This window comes from Polypterus senegalus, chromosome 4 (genome assembly GCF_016835505.1).
Source record: "Polypterus senegalus isolate Bchr_013 chromosome 4, ASM1683550v1, whole genome shotgun sequence".
Lineage (NCBI taxonomy): Eukaryota > Metazoa > Chordata > Cladistia > Polypteriformes > Polypteridae > Polypterus > Polypterus senegalus.
In genome coordinates, this window is record NC_053157.1 from 154,834,868 (window position 1) to 154,852,426 (window position 17,559).

Genomic DNA, 17,559 nt, shown 5'->3' on the forward strand with positions numbered 1-17,559 from the left:
TTTACTGAATTTATTAAAAGCAAGTAACATTCCATATAAACAACTCAAACTTAACTAAACTAAATTCAATTCAACCCTCACCCATGAGAAAGGGAGGAAGGCCTCTTTAAGAGTAGTGCAATTTTTATTTATAGTCGATTTTGTCCAGTTTTTGAGAAGCCCCCACACAGATATTATGGCTTGTAGTTGGTACAGAAGTTAAGTGTATTAAAAAGTATCTTGCAGTTTTAGGTTTACAGTTACAGGCTGTGGTGTAGATGTTATTAATTTTTTTAGCTATGCAGTTGCTCTTCCATATTTTGGGAAAAATATCCAAACTCTATGTTTTAGTCTCTAGATGGAATAGGTACCTGAACCTTTTCAGTTCAGTTTGTGGAATGTTGTGTCCTAAAAAATTCATACAAAAATGTCTGCTGTTGAACAATTTAGGCAGTAATTGATGACTGAATGGTCAAGAAAATACAAAGTAAAATAGTTGTATATTTATTGCGGTTCATGAAAACAAAAGGAACACTTAATCAGAGGGCACACTTTAATTGATTTTCTTTACTGTAAATACGAAGTTATTCACAACAGAATTGAACATAATTTGAACATTAATCAATATCACAGATTTTAAATGTTGTAAGTCCAAAAAACATTTTACTCTACATATGCACAAAAAGATGTTGCTGGTTGAGCAAGGAAAACAAATCTAGAAGAGTCATTTATTTTCAAGGAGACAAATCCTGGTCTTCCTTTAAATGAATCCATGCCTTGTTTTCCTTTATGAATTTTGATAGCATTTGTTTGTTTTTCATGCCATTTTGTATTTTAATGCTATGACATTGTTTCGCCCTCAATCAAATTTTCCTCATCTTCATCTCATTACGTAGTCTTGGTTTGGTTGTCTGCTGTGAAATAAAAGAGTATGTGCATTTACCCATGCTAATGTGAATTTAAAAGTTTCTATTAAATCTCCCCATTCTTCCCAGAAAGCTATCGAAATTTAATTTCGCAAGACTAAGTGCACTGCAGCTGTGTCATACTGATGATTATTGTTATTTATCCCTGCTCCATTTAATTTAATGCTTCAACATACTACATGCAGCATGCCCCAACAAACTAAAGTCAGTCAACCAGATATTGTTTCACAAATAGACCATAAGGAACAAGTATACTTTGGTTTGCTTTATTTTTCCAGCTTATGGTTATACTATATAATATTAGTGTTTTTGTTGTTATGGTTAGATAGATAGATAGATAGATAGATAGATAGATAGATAGATAGATAGATAGATAGATAGATAGATAGATAGATAGATAGATAGATAGATAGATAGATAGATAGATAGATAGATAGATAGAATATGATGCACAAGCAATTGACAGGCAGGAAAGATTAGTACAGACCAGAGTCAGTCCACAGTAGGGCACATATGAGTGAAAGGATAACCTGCAGTGGCAGAAGGGATCCAGCATGGAAGGAAGAGTGCTACCATGATGTATTGGATTTCTTAAAGCAGGAATACGTAGGTATACTAGTACAGGGCAGAAAAGGTTTAAATCTGGGAGGGAAATATAATATGCTACCCTGGGACGCTAGAGAACAGAGAACACTTTGGCCATTCCTATATAGATGAAGGGAGGCATTGGAAGTTGAGTAGATGGGCAGAACACTTTCTGGATAATACTGCAAACCCTTTACTGAGACAGCATTGCACTTTTGAAGCTGAAGTCAGATGGATGGGCTAGAGAGCATGTGGTCCAATCCTGTCTTTAGGGGGCTGGATCTAGTCCCTGAATGGAAGAAGTAGGACCATGTGGCTATTTTAATTGAGACATCGCAGAATCTGACTGCAAGATCTGCTCCATTAAGGGCATGAGGTGAAGTTCTGACTCCCAGAAGGAAGTGACTCCCAAGACTTTATAGACCAACTCTGTTAATATGTGTCCCAGGAAGACATTAAAAAACTATCTTTAGTGAAAAGCCTGGCGAGGATAGTCAATATTAGTTCATTCTTAAATTTTGAGAGGAGAAAACAGAGTGTAAGAAAAGAGAGTGAGAGAGAGTCGGAGAAAAAGGAAGCCGTTTCCTGGCCTTTTCGGTTGACTTGCAAACAAGCCACACAACTTAGCAGACAGGAAATTGAACCTGTTGAGAGAGTCCAAAAGAAGCTTTAAGATTTGTTGTGTCTCTTTTGTACTTCGCATAATCCCTGCGTGTATCCCTTTTGTTTAGTTATTTTAATTAATACAAGTTGGAAATTTCTCTGGATTACTTGGTCAAGGACAAAGTAGTTCCACTCTCGCTTTTTGAGACATTAGGCTTAATATTTTTTTTTTGAGTTTGTAGTTCTTGGGCCTATTTTGAAGTATTCAGGCTGTTATCAACCTGTTGGGTCTAAAGTTTATAACAGACTTGTTTTTATTAATGCAGCATACCAGATGTTCCCAAGTGTCTTCTTGAAATATCAATACATGCTGTGAATTTAAAAAGCTTAGTATACAGTGGTTAAAAGTTATATGATTATCCATCCATCCATCATCCAACCCGCTATATTCTAACTACAGGGTCACGGGGGTCTGCTGGAGCCAATCCCAGCCAACACAGGGCGCAAGGCAGGAAACAAACCCTGGGCAGGGCGCCAGTCCACCGCAGGTTATATGATTATTTGCGGAGGCATGACCACGGGGGGGCTGGGGTGGTGACTGCCCCCCCAGAGAGAAGCCGTGCCCACCCTGCGAAATGCTCTGTCTAATGAAAACTCTGGAGAAGAATAACATTTGATTTTCACAGTTTACTTCGCCGCACATTTTGCAGCACACTTTGAACCTGTTGACCGCATTCTTTAATTAAAACAGCGTATACGTTCCATTCTTCTTTTATTTTCTGGTTGGTAACACCAAAGGCTATGCATGGGCGGCTTACTAAAAAGCAGACATCTTCAACCTCTGTCCCTCCGCGAGCTGCTGGCTCCACGGTTGAGCCCAGCACCGCAGCTACCAAGACGCAACACAGCGCACCCACGTCGGGAACTGATACTCCAAAAGATGTAGATAAGCCTACACAATCCTCCAGCTCTGCGCCCGTGTCGGGTATCTCCAAACCTCTGCCTTCAACAAAATATACAGTCCGGTCTTCCTGACTTAAATATGGATAGCCCATCCCAGCCCATTTTAAGTAATTATCCCAAGCGCGCATTTGGAAGGACACTCAGATGTTTTAGTGCAAGCTGGTATCAGTCTTGACCATGGCTTGAATATTCTGTTGTCCGTTATGCCAGCTTTGCTTTGCCTGCCGCAAACCTAGTGTTTCCAATTCGGACTGCGAGGACATATCCACCAAACACGGCTACACTAATTGGAAAAAAAGCTCTAGAAAAAGATGGTGGCGGCTTCCACAAACACGCTTCTAGTATCCCGCACGTCAGAGCCATGTCTGCATGGTAAGAGTTTTAGCGCCGGGCAGAGACGGGTGAAAGCATAGTTCAACTACTGGGTCCAACCCAGATAGAAAAGAATAGATATTATGTGAAAAGCATTGGGGAGGCCGTTCAGTTCCTTGCAGTCAATGAACTGGCTTTGCATGGTCACAATCACGAAGGTGGGGAGGAGGGATTTTTCCTTAAGTTCTTTGATTACACAATCAAAAAATATGCCAAACTTGCAGAAATTGTAAAATACATCCCAGACAACGCAAAATACACATCCAATGTAATTCAAAATGAAATAATTGAGACTCTTGCCAAAATGGTGGTAAAGATATCAGGACCAAATATGAAAAAGCTGACTCTCTTGGATTTTGCATTAAAAGTGATGGTACCAGGGATCGCTGTAACATTGAGAATTTGTCTGTAGTGATTAGATTTGTCCAGAATTCCATCCCTGAAGAACACCTGATTGGCTTAATTGAACTGAATCAGCTTGATGCTGAATATATTTGTAACCAAATTCTGTCACATCTCTCTGAGCTAGGTTACAGCCCAGACAATTTAGTGTGTCAGTGTTTTGATGGTGCTTCTGTCATGTCTGGGGCAAGGGGTGGTGTCCAGGCTTTGTTACAAAACAAAGTTGGTAAGTATATTCCATATGTACACTGCTACAACCACCACCTCCATTTACCAGTGATACATGCAATGGAATCAGAACCTCTGGCTAAGAAGTTCTTTGACTGGTCAAATTCATTGAACATATTTTGTCACAGACATTATGTTTCACACACATACAATACACCCACACTGGCAAGACTTTTAGAAATACAATGGACCAGTCATTATGATGTCACAAAGTCCATTGCTAACAATGAGGAAACTATAAGGGGGCTTCTCTCAGAGGTAGCAGAGGCTGACACTGCCCCTTTTGACATTTGCATAGAGGCATGTGGTCTTTTGACCCAATTAATAAAGCAGAATTTCTTCAATACAGGAAAATTCCTCCTTCATGTGCTTGTTGTGCTGAAACCAGCCAATGCAATTCTACAGGCACATGCAGTGGATTTGTGCACTGCTGGGGAGGTGGTGACAGCTTCACTGGCCACACTGAAGGAGATGAGATGCCACTCATTCTGGGAGGAGCATTTCTCTCAGTGTGAAAGTAGGCCTACCAATTCGCTCAAAAGGAAACGGAAAGTTAATTCACAGCTTGATGATAGTATTGTCGTGTCTACGCTTGGGCATGGTGACTCTGATGAACAAATTGCTCCTAATCAGACTTTTAAAAGGGCTCTGTTCAGCATTCTTGATAGAGCTATTGTGGAAATGGAAACAAGATTCTCTCAGGGAAATGTTGAATTATTGAGAGCCACATTGCTTCTCCTGCCAAAATCAGAATTATTTCTTGATCATTCTCTCCTGAAACCACTTCAGGCACTTGCAGGCACAGAGCAAAACAGCATGAGCTTGCAAAATGAAATTGCTGTGGCAAAAGCAATGTTGATCAATAAACTGCCAGCTGATGCTTATCTCTCTGAAGCATGTAAATGCATTCAGCAGTACAAAGAGGCCTTCCCTATGTTGCATTCGCTATATGTCACAGCACTCATCATTGGTATGTCTTCAACTGCATGTGAAAGCTCTTTCTCTACTTTGAACTGCATTCTCACTCCACTCCGCCGAACAATGCTGCATTCAAGGAAGAGAAATTTAATCATTCTGGCACATTAGAAAAACATCACAGAAAATCTAGACATGAATGAATTTCTTTCAGAATTTGCCAAGAGTAACTGCAGACTGGTCTTGTAGATAATATCCAGGTTAAACACTGGAAACTGATATCCTATAGCCTCCCTAATGACTACAATGAGCCACGTTTCTGTTCTTGCTCTCATATGTTGTATACATTTGACTTTATTGATATTTACCTTGTAGATGTAGTTCTATATTTGTTCACAAAATTCTATATTAGTTCCATTGCCTCTGTTAATTTTATTGAACAATAGGTTATGATTTATGCCACAATTTTTGCTTTTATGTGTTATATAAAACTATGTTGTTATTATTATTTGACCCCACCTACAAAAATGGGGATGGATGGATGGATGAATATTTTTTGCCCAAAGACAAGCCAAATTCCCACCCACACATGATGTTCTGGTCACTCCTCTGATTATTTGTCAATTTTAATCTCAACTGTAATTGTACTAGTGACTGATACTGGTCTAAGTAACAGGCTCTCTTAATATTTGTAAGGCCAATAATAAGCACACACTTGGAATACTACAGATTAGATGTCTAGTTGAAAAGGGAGATAACTATTCATCATAGAGGCATTTTATAGCAGATTGTAATTTTTATAAAACATATCTGCCTGAAGAAGGGGCTTGAATTGCCTCGAAAGCTTGCAGATTGTAATTTGGTTAGCCAATAAAAGGTGTCATTTTGTTTGACTTCTCATTACAACCATAATGGCTAACACAGTACAACATCTTACCATTTTTTCTTATGGCTTGTATTTCATTGTTCCTTTTTGCTCTGTACTATGAATTTCTCCATGATAGTACTAATGATTGATTATTTTTTAACTAAATAACAAAGATGGTTATATACATTATAAATCTTTTGCACATTGCATTGGAAAAGTATATATATCCTTTTAAAAATATAGCACAATGGAAGGCTGATATCATTAACTGATTTTTGTTACAGATGTTATTTTACTGCCATCTGGTGGTCATTTTTAGAATTTACACTAGTGTTACAACTTGATGTGTTTCTCAGTCAAAAATGGTCAATTTGTTAGTTTGACTTGCTGTGAAGTATTTAACAGTACTGTGTACTACAAATGACAAAATTACTAGTACTACTGCTACTATGTGTAAATGTATTGATATTCAATGATTGTTTAGGAAATATATGAATGTTATATTTCAAAAAGGAAGAAAGAAATCACTGATCTATCTATGTAAATGGTTACACTGAATCGTAATACATGATGCTTTTCTCTAATTAAATTACGTGCATCAAGGCAGGCACATTACAGCACCATATCGCTAAATAAATTGTCCCAAAGGGAGTTTCAGTATACAGTACCTTTTAATAGTAGCAAACCATATTTTTGTAATAGTATTAAATAAACAGTTTTAAATATTAAATATAATAAAAGTAACATACTGTATAAACAAAAATATATAGGAATAGTAATATTTAAACAAATATAGTAAAAAGTTCTCCATACTGTTTTAATGAAAAGTACCGTGATATTTATTTTTGCACTTTTCATGTTGCAATCTTACTGACACTAAAATACCAAAAATGGGTGATCTTAAAGTTCTACTTTTGACCTGTTAAAAGAAAAATGGGTAACAACAACAACATGTATTTGTATAATTCAAGGCGCTTTACAAATAGTAGTAAATGGAAACAAATAGAAACAATAATCAAATCAACTAATTACATTAAGGGTGAGAAGGGAAAGGAATAAAACTCCAGTACAGAGAAATCTTACTAGGGCTCTACAATTAAAATGTCACCCAAGCCATGCTGGGCATTCTGTTGTATATCTAAGATACAAAAAAGAATAAAAGTGAGTCAGCCAGAGAGTCATCAAGTAAAACCAAGCATATATTATAATGTTAAACTGTATCTTAAAACTGTAAGTTTTTTTTAACTTTTGGTCTTTATAAAAGCAGCTTGTCAAAACCACAGAAAAAGGAATTGTTAGTAGAAACAGAAGTCATTCATACAGAGAGAGGAGTGCAGAGGAGCAGACAGACACATTTAGTAGACAAGTTCAAAAACATTCAGACAGGTAGGATTTAAAGAAATGTCATAACTTTGAATGTATGAAAATGGTCATTTTTTTCTATACTTTCCACATGAGTAAAGCAGAGTTGCTTGACCTTTACATGTTGTGTTCAATGACATTGTCAGAAAGGGATAAGTGTATCCACCTTAGCCCTAAGAAGCTTTGAAAGGTCAGCAGATTCAAGAATAAGAGAGGAGAAAGAGAAGTATAAAGAACATAGTAACCGGGCCTCATGCATAACACAGTGATTGAATTCACACTAAAACATGGCAAACGGACAAAAGTGGAAATGTGTGTACACACAAAAAAATTCAGATGCACAAAACAGTGTGTAAGCCAACTTCCATGAACTTCTGCTACATAAATCCCGGTCAGCGCAAAAAGTAACACTCATGCACATGCCTGCTGTCCTACCCCGACCGCTCCCATAATTTTGCATATTTTAATATGCAAATCAATATAAATATAACCTTCGTTTCAGCGTTTGGTTAAAAGACAATGGCAAAAGCATGTGAAAAAAGGAATTTCAGTGAATGCGAAGTGGAGGCAAGGAAAAACGTACTATTTGCTGACTTAAGCGGTGATATAACTAACAAAAGGATGTTTGTTGATCGAGTGATACAGAGTGGTGTAGAAACTCAGTTCAAGTTCATGTTTCTACATGTATATTGTACTTATGCTTTCATACAGTATATTTTTCATTGTTTTTAATCTTATTATTATTATCATTATTTTATCATTTCATAGGAAAATATGTCTATGGAGGATTTCGTTGTACTATACAAAAACAATAAAGGAATTCAATTCAGTTCAACAGAAGAGAGCGCGTATTTACAGAGGATGACGACTGGCTTCTAAGTCGATTTAGATTTCCAAGTACTATCTTCCTGGAGCTCTTGATATCATTTTTAAGATGAAATAGAGTAAAGTATGTTTATTATATTATACAGATACATTTTTAACTTCATTTAAATAATGTATATTGTTAATAATTAAACATGTGAGGACACAGTGGCACAGTGGTAGCTACGTGCTGGTACCCCAATCAGGGATTGTTCCTGCCTCGTGCTGTATGCTTGCATGGATTGGAGCAACCCTGGAAGGATAGATGGATGGATTAATTAAACACGTACTAAGAAGACATTTCAATGTTTCTTAAAAGTTTTGAAGAATCGGCATTCTAAGCTTACAGATGGCTTGACATCTATTACAGAGCTGATTGTGTGACGATTGGTCACTTGGAGAAAGAAAAGGAAGGACAGGAATTCCGGGGTTAGTACGTTTGAGAGAGACAGTACTGCTGTAATAAATTATTTCATCAAAGGTCGCGCATGGCACAGTAAGCATCTTGCAGGAGGCAGGAACAATCCCTGGACAGGGAGCCAGCTCTGAGAAGAAAAGAGAAAGAGAAAGCCCATTTAAGAAGCACGTAGTGATTCACACAAATAAAGTACATAAAAGAGTACATAGAATATGAAGCATTTAACGTGCTACTTTAGTTACGATGGATTTGAGAAACAAGTAAATTAAATGATTTTAAGATGATGTTTATGATGTTCTATTTTAATGACAAAATAAACTACATGATTAAAGTGGAAATTTCAAGATCAAAGTTGACATTTGGACGTTTGTTTCCATTGTGTCCCTATTTTGTTTTTCTTTTCTCTGTACCCTAATACACTTCTGTATGACACTCAGATGGTTGGCTACAACCTACCTTTTCACGGTGACTTTTTATATCTGACCACTTCTTATTTATTCGGGCACTGTGTGACTTTCTGAACTTGAACTTTCGAGTTTCCCTGTCACTCTGTCACTCGATCAACTTCCTTTTGTTGTTTATATCACTCCATAAACCAACAAATAGTAAGTTTTTCCATGCCTCTACTTGGTATTCGCTGAAATTGTTCTTTTTCTTCTGTGCTTTTCTCATTATCTTTTCACAGAACGCAAAACATAACAGGCTATTTATATTAAGGCATAATTCTGGGTGGAGTCTGGTTGGGGCGGCAGGCGCGTGCACGCGTGTTACTTTTCACACTGATCGGGATTTATGGAGTGGAAGAACATGTAAGTTGGCGCACGCAAAGATTTAAAGTTAGCTACGCACTGGTTTATGTATCTGGATTTTTTTGTGCATATGCACATTTCTACTTTTGTCCATATGCCATGATTTAGTGTGATTTTACGCACAGCGTTATGTGTGAGGCCCCAGGTCTAGAGAATGGTGTTGGCGTGGTGTCACTTCAAATCCACATTTTTGCAGAAAAGCCTTTTCAAAATCTGCATGTGAGTGGGAGGAGGATTGTCAGAAACCACCGTCACTGTTTTTCGTCGAATTATTGCTCAAAACACCAAATCAAATCATGGTGACAGGGGATCAAATACTTATTTCACTCAATGACATACAAATCAATTTTTAACTTTTATGGTTTTCCATCTATTCTGTCTCTCTCCAGTAGACCTTATTTATTCTTAGAAATGTAGAAATGCCTTAACTTTAGTGGAAGGATCTGGGATTGGGGATGCTTGAGCCTTATTTATTCTTAGAAATTTTTATGATACTTTTTTATGATACTTTGGTTATTTTTTCCCATTACTATGGTTATCTCTGCCTTTTCCTTTCTTACCCTTTTCATTTGAGGGGCTTGTGATGTCATGCATCAATGTTCCTGTCTGACATGCTGTGGGAAGCACATTGCTGTCCTGCTGATGTCATAATGATGCAAACCATTACAGGCGCCGTTTTTTTTAATGTGAGGAAGTGGAGAATTTGGTCTGCTCCTCAGGTTTTAATGAATGCAAGGCAAGAGTAAGCCCATTTGTAGTAAATTTTGGAGAAAAAAGGCAAAACGACGAACATAGAAAAGCATAATATTTGGAGAAGAAATATAAAGAAAAGAATCAGGGTTTAGAATGAAAAATAAAATTAGCAAGAAATATCATAAATAAATTTTAGGGAATAAATGAAAGAATATTTCAGAATTCAATTTTGGCTTGACCTTGTTTCATAGTAGATGTGATTTTTTGCTCTCCTTTGATTTGCTCTCCTCACAGGATAGGCTTTGACCTGTGGGGCATATTTCATTTGGAGCTTGTTTGACCTCTGCTACTCAAAAAGCTAAATAGTAACTTAGTAGTAGCAAAAGTGACACTTAAATGATTGTCATAATTTGTAATTTTGATTAAATTGACTGTGAATTTTTATTTGTAAATTAACCACTGTTTTTCACAGTGCTATCCAAAAAATAAATTATAAACCATCAAAAATTTTAATTACAAAAACTAAAAATGTCAGCAGTTTCTAAGTATTCAGCCTGCCATTTAATACTGTACTTTGTTAAACCATCTTTTACAGTTATAATAGTTTTTTGGAGGACTCTCTTAAGATTGCACAATGTTTGTCCATTCTGTCTTCCAAAATTATTCAAGCTGTGCCAGGTTATTTGGGTAGCAGGAGTGGACAGCAATTTTTAGGGCCTGCCACAGATGGGGTTAAGGTCAGTACTGACTTTGCCAGTCAAGGAATTCAGTCAAGAAACTACAGATTATAAAATAAACCACTTTTAAGTGTGGGCCATATCTTCAATTTTTATTTTAAAGCTGAGACCAAAGAGGCATCTCATACACCAGCAGGCACACTTCCACACTTTTTCCTCATAATCCATAGAGGCTGCCAAATTACTGTATATTGTGGAAAGTTTTTACATAGATACTGTAAAGGGCTGTTGTATGATCTAATGCTCTTTGCATTGTGTTATTCCTCTGGGTCAATCAGATACTTCCCAATGTACACCAAAGCCTTCCTGCAGCCATAATCTGTTGAACCATCTCTCTGTAACATTAATAAAAATGAAGTTGTTGAGCAATATTTTGGGTGGAATCCCTCCTCCAAATCTCACAAAAAAAAGTAATTTCTGAGCTATGACATTACCTTATCTGTTCATATGTCTGTCAACTATATTGTTGACATTCTCTTTCTGCTGTCACCGTAGTCCATTCATACAATAGTCAACATGATGTGATCTTTAACCCACTTTGTGTCTTTTCATTGCAAAACCTCAGGACCTTTCTGAATTTCTAAGTAGCTAAGAAGTGGATAATATTATTGTGTTCATAAGAATTACTTGTGAAGGCTTTGATATGACTTTTTTTTGTCCAGCCCCTCCTGAATTGCCAGTACAAGAGACATATGATATACTACTGCTTGGCTCATCTTGATGTCTAGTTATGCAGGACCTCAAGCGTTTTGGGGTTCTCCCCTATTTATGTCCCTCTAGACCTGAAAAATGAAATTTTTAGGCCATGTTTGGACCATATTTTCTACAAGAAATTGCATCCTTGTGATAAAAAGTAAAACAACATGTGTCTTCTGCAAAAATGATCAGAAGGATTTGAAGTTGTCCATGCCACACTGATTGAGCACAGGGGTTCACTCTGTAACAGTTTCACGAAACGTTGACAAAATGGGAATTAGTATTATAGGCATGTGGAGTGTTGTTTTATGCTACTTCGAAATTGCTAATCGTTTTATTTTAGTAGTGATCCTAGTCGTCTAAAAATTTAAAAATGACAAATTGCAAACATACAGTACACATGTGGGGTATTGTTCTAGACTATTTTGTTTTCTCTGATTACATATATGAGGTTATTTTTGATTCTTTACTGAGGATCTGGTCCTCTAAGTACCTCTAGCAGAGAGTGAGAAAATGACAAATTTCTAATACCATTGCAAATATTTAGACTTTAAACTTTTTTTAATTATATGACACAGCTATCCTTGTTTGCTATGAATTTCTGCATTGTGAGTTTCTTATTACATTTCTTTAGAACATCCAAATTCGGGGAGCTTACATTAAATCAGACTATGAAACTGATCAGAAATAATTATGCTCCTATGATCTTGGAGCTGAAATTACTAAGCCCCATACACTCACCCCACAGATGGCCTCAACCCGCTTCTATTAGCTGACGAGAATTGTACTGAATTTATATCCAAACAAATCAAATTCTTTCTAGAGACAAATACATCAACGGAGATCTCTGCAGGAAACTCTTAAGGCCTTCTTAAGAGGACAGATTATCTCATATCTTTCCCACAGAAATAAATCCGAAGCAAAGAATGTAGCAGAGATAAAAAGCGAAATTACTAAAATAGATGAAGAACATGCCAGACTACCAAGTGAGACTCTACATAAGAGGAGGCAGGCTCTACATTCAGAATTAAACCTCTTGACAACTAAAGAAACTGAACATCTAATTTACAAATCCAGACATCATTACTATGAACATGGAGAGAAAGCTAATAAGCTTTTAGCGCAACAAATTCACAAGCAAGATGTACACAACGCAATCTCGATAATCACTAACACGAATGGAGATAAAATCATCGAACACAAAAATATAATGTACACTTTCAGAGACTACTATAAATCCCTATATACTACTGAGTTTAAAGAAGACAATATACAATCTAATGCATTTCTGGATAAATTACAGATACCACAAATTGAAACTTTTAGTGTGGAGGAACTTGATAAACCTCTGGCATTATCAGAATTACTAGATGCTATAAAGTCACTCCAAGGTGGAAAAGCAGCAGGCCCTGATTGCTACCCTGCAGAGTTTTACAAGAAATTCTCCGCTCAGCTAGCTCCCCTCCTATTAGCAACATTTACAGAAGCCAGAGATAACCAATTTCTTCCACAAACCTTTCGCAAGCATTAATCACTGTCTTTCCAAAACAAAAGAAGGACTTATTACAATGTGCATCATACAGACCAATTTCACTTCTGAATAACGACGTTAAAATACTCTCTAAAATCATAGCTAGAAGGATGGAGAAAGTGCTCCCTCGGTAATATCACAAGACCAAACTGGATTTATTAGGGGCCGACACTTATCTTCAAATCTTCGACGCCTGTTTAATGTAATATACTCACCAACTAAATCAAACACCCCAGAAATATTATTATCATTGGATGCAGAAAAAGCATTCGACATGATTGAATGGAAATACCTTTTTACTATATTGGAGAAGTTTGGGTTTGGCCCGAACATTTGTGCATGGATTAAATTACTGTATACTAACCCAGAAGCTTCAGTTTTCATCAATAACATTTGCTCAGACTACTTTAAACTAGAACGTGGCACAAGACATCGCTGTTTGCGATTGCCATTGAACCACTGGCAATACATGGTCGAAATACTGTTCAGATAAAGGGGATTAGCAGAGAAGGACTGGAACAGAAAATCTCATTATATGCAGATGATAAGGTACTGTATATATCGGACCCAGAAAATTCTGTGCCTGCAGTCTTAGCAGCACTCACAGAATTTCAAAAGCTCTCTGGTCTCAGAATTAATCTGAATAAAAGTGTACTCTTTCCAGTGAACTCTCAAGCATATAATATTAGATTAGATACCCTATCTTTTATCATTGCAGAACAGTTTAAATACCTCGGGGTAAACATCACAAGTAAACATAAAGCTCTTTATCAGCAAAATTTTGTCATCTGCATGGAAAAAATTAAACAAGACTTGCATAGATGGTCAACCCTTCATCTCACACTAGCTGGAAGAATTAACACTGTTAAGATGAATATTCTTCCTAAGCTCCTTTTTTATTTCAAAACATCCCAATATATACTCAGCAAAAAATGAAACGCCCCTTTTTCAGGACTGTGTATTTCAACAATGTTTTAAAAATCCAAATAACTTTACATATCTTCATTGTAAAGGGTTTAAACAATGTTTTCCATGCATGTTCAATTAACCATAATCAATTAATTAACATGCACCTGTGGAATGGTCGTTAAGACCTTAACAGCTTACAGAAAGTAGGCATTTAAGGTCACAGCTCTAAAAACGCAGGACACTAAAGACACTTGTCTACCGACTGTGAAAAACACCCAAAGAAAGATGCCCAGGGTCCCTGCTCATCTGCATGAACGTGCATTAGGCATGCTGCAGGGAGGCATGAGGACTGCTGATGTGGCTAGGGCAATAGATTGCCATGTCCGCACTGTGAGACGCCTAAGACAGCGCTACAGGGAGACAGGAAGGACAGCTGATCATCCTCGCAGTGGAAGAGCCCGGATCTCAATCCTATTGAGCACGTCTGGGACCTGTTGGATCGCAGGGTGAGGGCTAGGGCCATTCCCCCCAGAAATGTCCAGGAACTTGCAGGTGCCTTGGTGGAAGAGTGGGGTAACATCTCACAGCAAGAACTGACAAATCTGGTCCAGTCCATGAGGAGGAGATGCACTGCAGTACTTCAAGCAGCTGGTGGCCACACCAGATACTGACTGGTACTTTTGATTTTGAGCCTCCCTTCATTCAGGGACACATTGTGAAACATTTTTAGTTTATGTCTTATGGTGTTGACTCTTTTAGTGTTCATACAAATATTTACACATTAAGTTTACTGAAAGTAAAAAGTTGAAAGTCAGAGGACATTTCTTTTTTTGCTGAGTATACATTAATAAATCATTATTTAGGCAATTAGATTCAACAATAACCTCATTTATTTGGAATTCTAAACATCCACGCATCAAAAGAGCGACCCTACAAAGACAAAAGGCAGAAGGTGGCATGGCTCTACCTAACTTCCAGTTTTATTACTGGGCGGCAAATATACAGGCGATAAGAACCTGGACACAAATAGAAGAACATACACAGGCATGGACCGCAATAGAAGTAAAATCTTGCAGTACTTCTTTGTATTCCCTGCTCTGCGCTCCAATAAACACACGTTATCGGCAATACACTAATAACCCAATTGTGCTCAACTCACTTAGAATCTGGAACCAATGTAGAAAGCATTCTAAGATGGAGAAGCTTCTATCTGTGGCACCTCTGCAAGAGAACCACCTCTTTCAACCTTCACAAACATATGCAGTTTTTAATATCTGGAAAAAAACTTGGAATTAACTTGCTTAGAGATCTTTATATAGATTGTTAAACAGAACCTTCCAGGTTTTCCTCATCTTGAACCCTCATCCACGCTGGAAAAAATATTGCTCAATTTTAAGGAATTAGACTCCATCTCTACAATATATAAAATCATTTTACATTCCCTTCCTTTCAAAGATCCAAGAGGACACTGGGAAAAAGATCTCTCAATTAATATATCAGAAAAGGAGTGGAAAGTAGCAATGCAGAGAATTCACTCGAGCTCCATATGTGCAAAGCATACAATTATACAACTCAAAATTATATATCGAGCAAATCTGTCTTGACTAAAACTCTCCAAAATGTTTCCAGGGCATGACCCAACCTGCGAACGTTGCAACCAAGCCCCAGCCTCACTGGGTCACATGTTCTGAGCCTGCACCAAATTAACATTATTCTGCACAAAAAATTTGAATTACCTCTCAGACAGCCTTGGACTCACAATCCCTCCTAACCCATTAACAGCTGTGTTTGGGGTTCTTCCAGAGGGGCTTAAAGTGGAGAAGGACAAACAAATTGTGATTGCATTCACTGCACTTTTGGCACGCAGACTTATTCTGATAAACTGGAAGAACCCAAACTCTCCTCTTTTAAGTCAGTGGGAAACCGATGTGTTATATTATTTGAAACTGGAAAAAATCAAATACTCAGTTAGAGGATCCGTACAGACTTTTTTCAAAACATGGCAGGATCTAACCAGTAATATTTTAAAATAAGTTTATAAAGCACAGAGAATTTATTAATTTAGGTATGTTTACAAGCCTTAAATTTTATACCATTTGGCTTGCTCTCTCTCTCAGGGGTGGGGATTGATCTGTTCTTAAAATTAATTATTTTTTTTGTAAAAACTTGATTGCTATGTATGGATTGTAATAAAATTAATAAAAAAAAAAAGAAATAATTTTAAAATAAGCAATAAATGAATATCTAAAAACAAAGCAAGTAAAAATGTATTACCTTAACTGGCTAATGTGACTTCAGATTATGACGTCTCCAGACCTGGACCTGCTAACTTGCAGTATTGGGATGAGGGCGAGTTCACCAGGACCATTAAGCAAGCATTTTTGTTTGTTCAGTGTCTGCCTCTCATATTTACTTCTTTGGTTTTTTTCCTTCATATGACACTTGATAAAGCTTTTGTGATCTTAGAATGTAATGCAGAATAAAGCAACTGTCCCTATCCTAATGGCTTTCAAAAAAGTGGCATATCTTAATGTGAGGAATATAATTTTAGGGGAGGCACTATGATTCTTTCTAGTCAAATTTTTTGCCTGTAGATTCTGCCTTTTTTGACGTTTCATACGGCTGTCCATTTACAACAATTGACAACGCAAAACATGCCCTGTTGGGTCAGTTTGTATGTTTATACTCTGCAGTCTTGTGCCAGGCTGTAGTGGGTTTTAAAAATTGCATTTTACAAGAAGGTTATTGAGTTATAAGGCAAGATACTTGTGCAATATATTGGGTACGATTTTCAGTTTATGTGTTTGGTTTACTTTGGTAGCACCTATAACAAATGGGTAGGACTGTTTTCTTATACACCATTTAACCAGAAGGTGGCACTATAACATTGGCACTTTAGCTACAGTCTGCAAAACAGAATGAACGGTTACACTGTAAAAAACAAAACAAAAAAAAAATTGCTTTATATTCAATGTTTAAGTGTTTTCTCTGAAATAAAATTAACTTACTTAAAAAGCTTGTTATAGTTATGCTTAAGTCAATATACAGCATATAAGCTCTCCTCTGAGCACAGCTGGAATGAATGTTTTTTTTAGAAAGTGGATATTATTAAAGTGTTTTTGAATTAGTAAATGTTCTAATCTTTTCTGTTTATTTTTTACAGACATTTTTTAAAACGTAGTTCCTTCATTAATTAAGCAACACTACCTTCCAAAGTTTTCAGGTATACAGAAATGTTATTCAAGAATGCTATATGTCTCTCTTATGAAGCCTTCATGTTCAGAGAGATTTATAGATGCTCCGATATTAAGAAAAGAAATTAAGTTTTTATATTTTGTCTTTTTTATGTCTTTAATTATAAGTAAAATATTTGTGAAATCAAATTTAAGAAAATATTGAGCATTTTTTACAGTTGGTTGCATGTTCAAAATTTACTTTCATACATTTTACAAATAACAGGCATAAAGTTGAGAAAGATTTTAAAACTGCTTTATTTCTTTCATTAAAATATGCTTATAATAACTTGTAAACATCACAAAGAAGGAATAAGACAGGGTAATGCCTGGAGAGTTGCAGTCAGGGCAGCTGATGGAATGGTCCTTACAGATGACAATGCAGTTGTGCATCGCTAGGCTGCCTACTTTGAGCAGCTGTTTAAAGCTGATCCTCCAGCTAGGACGTTGGATATCTCTGGGTCCA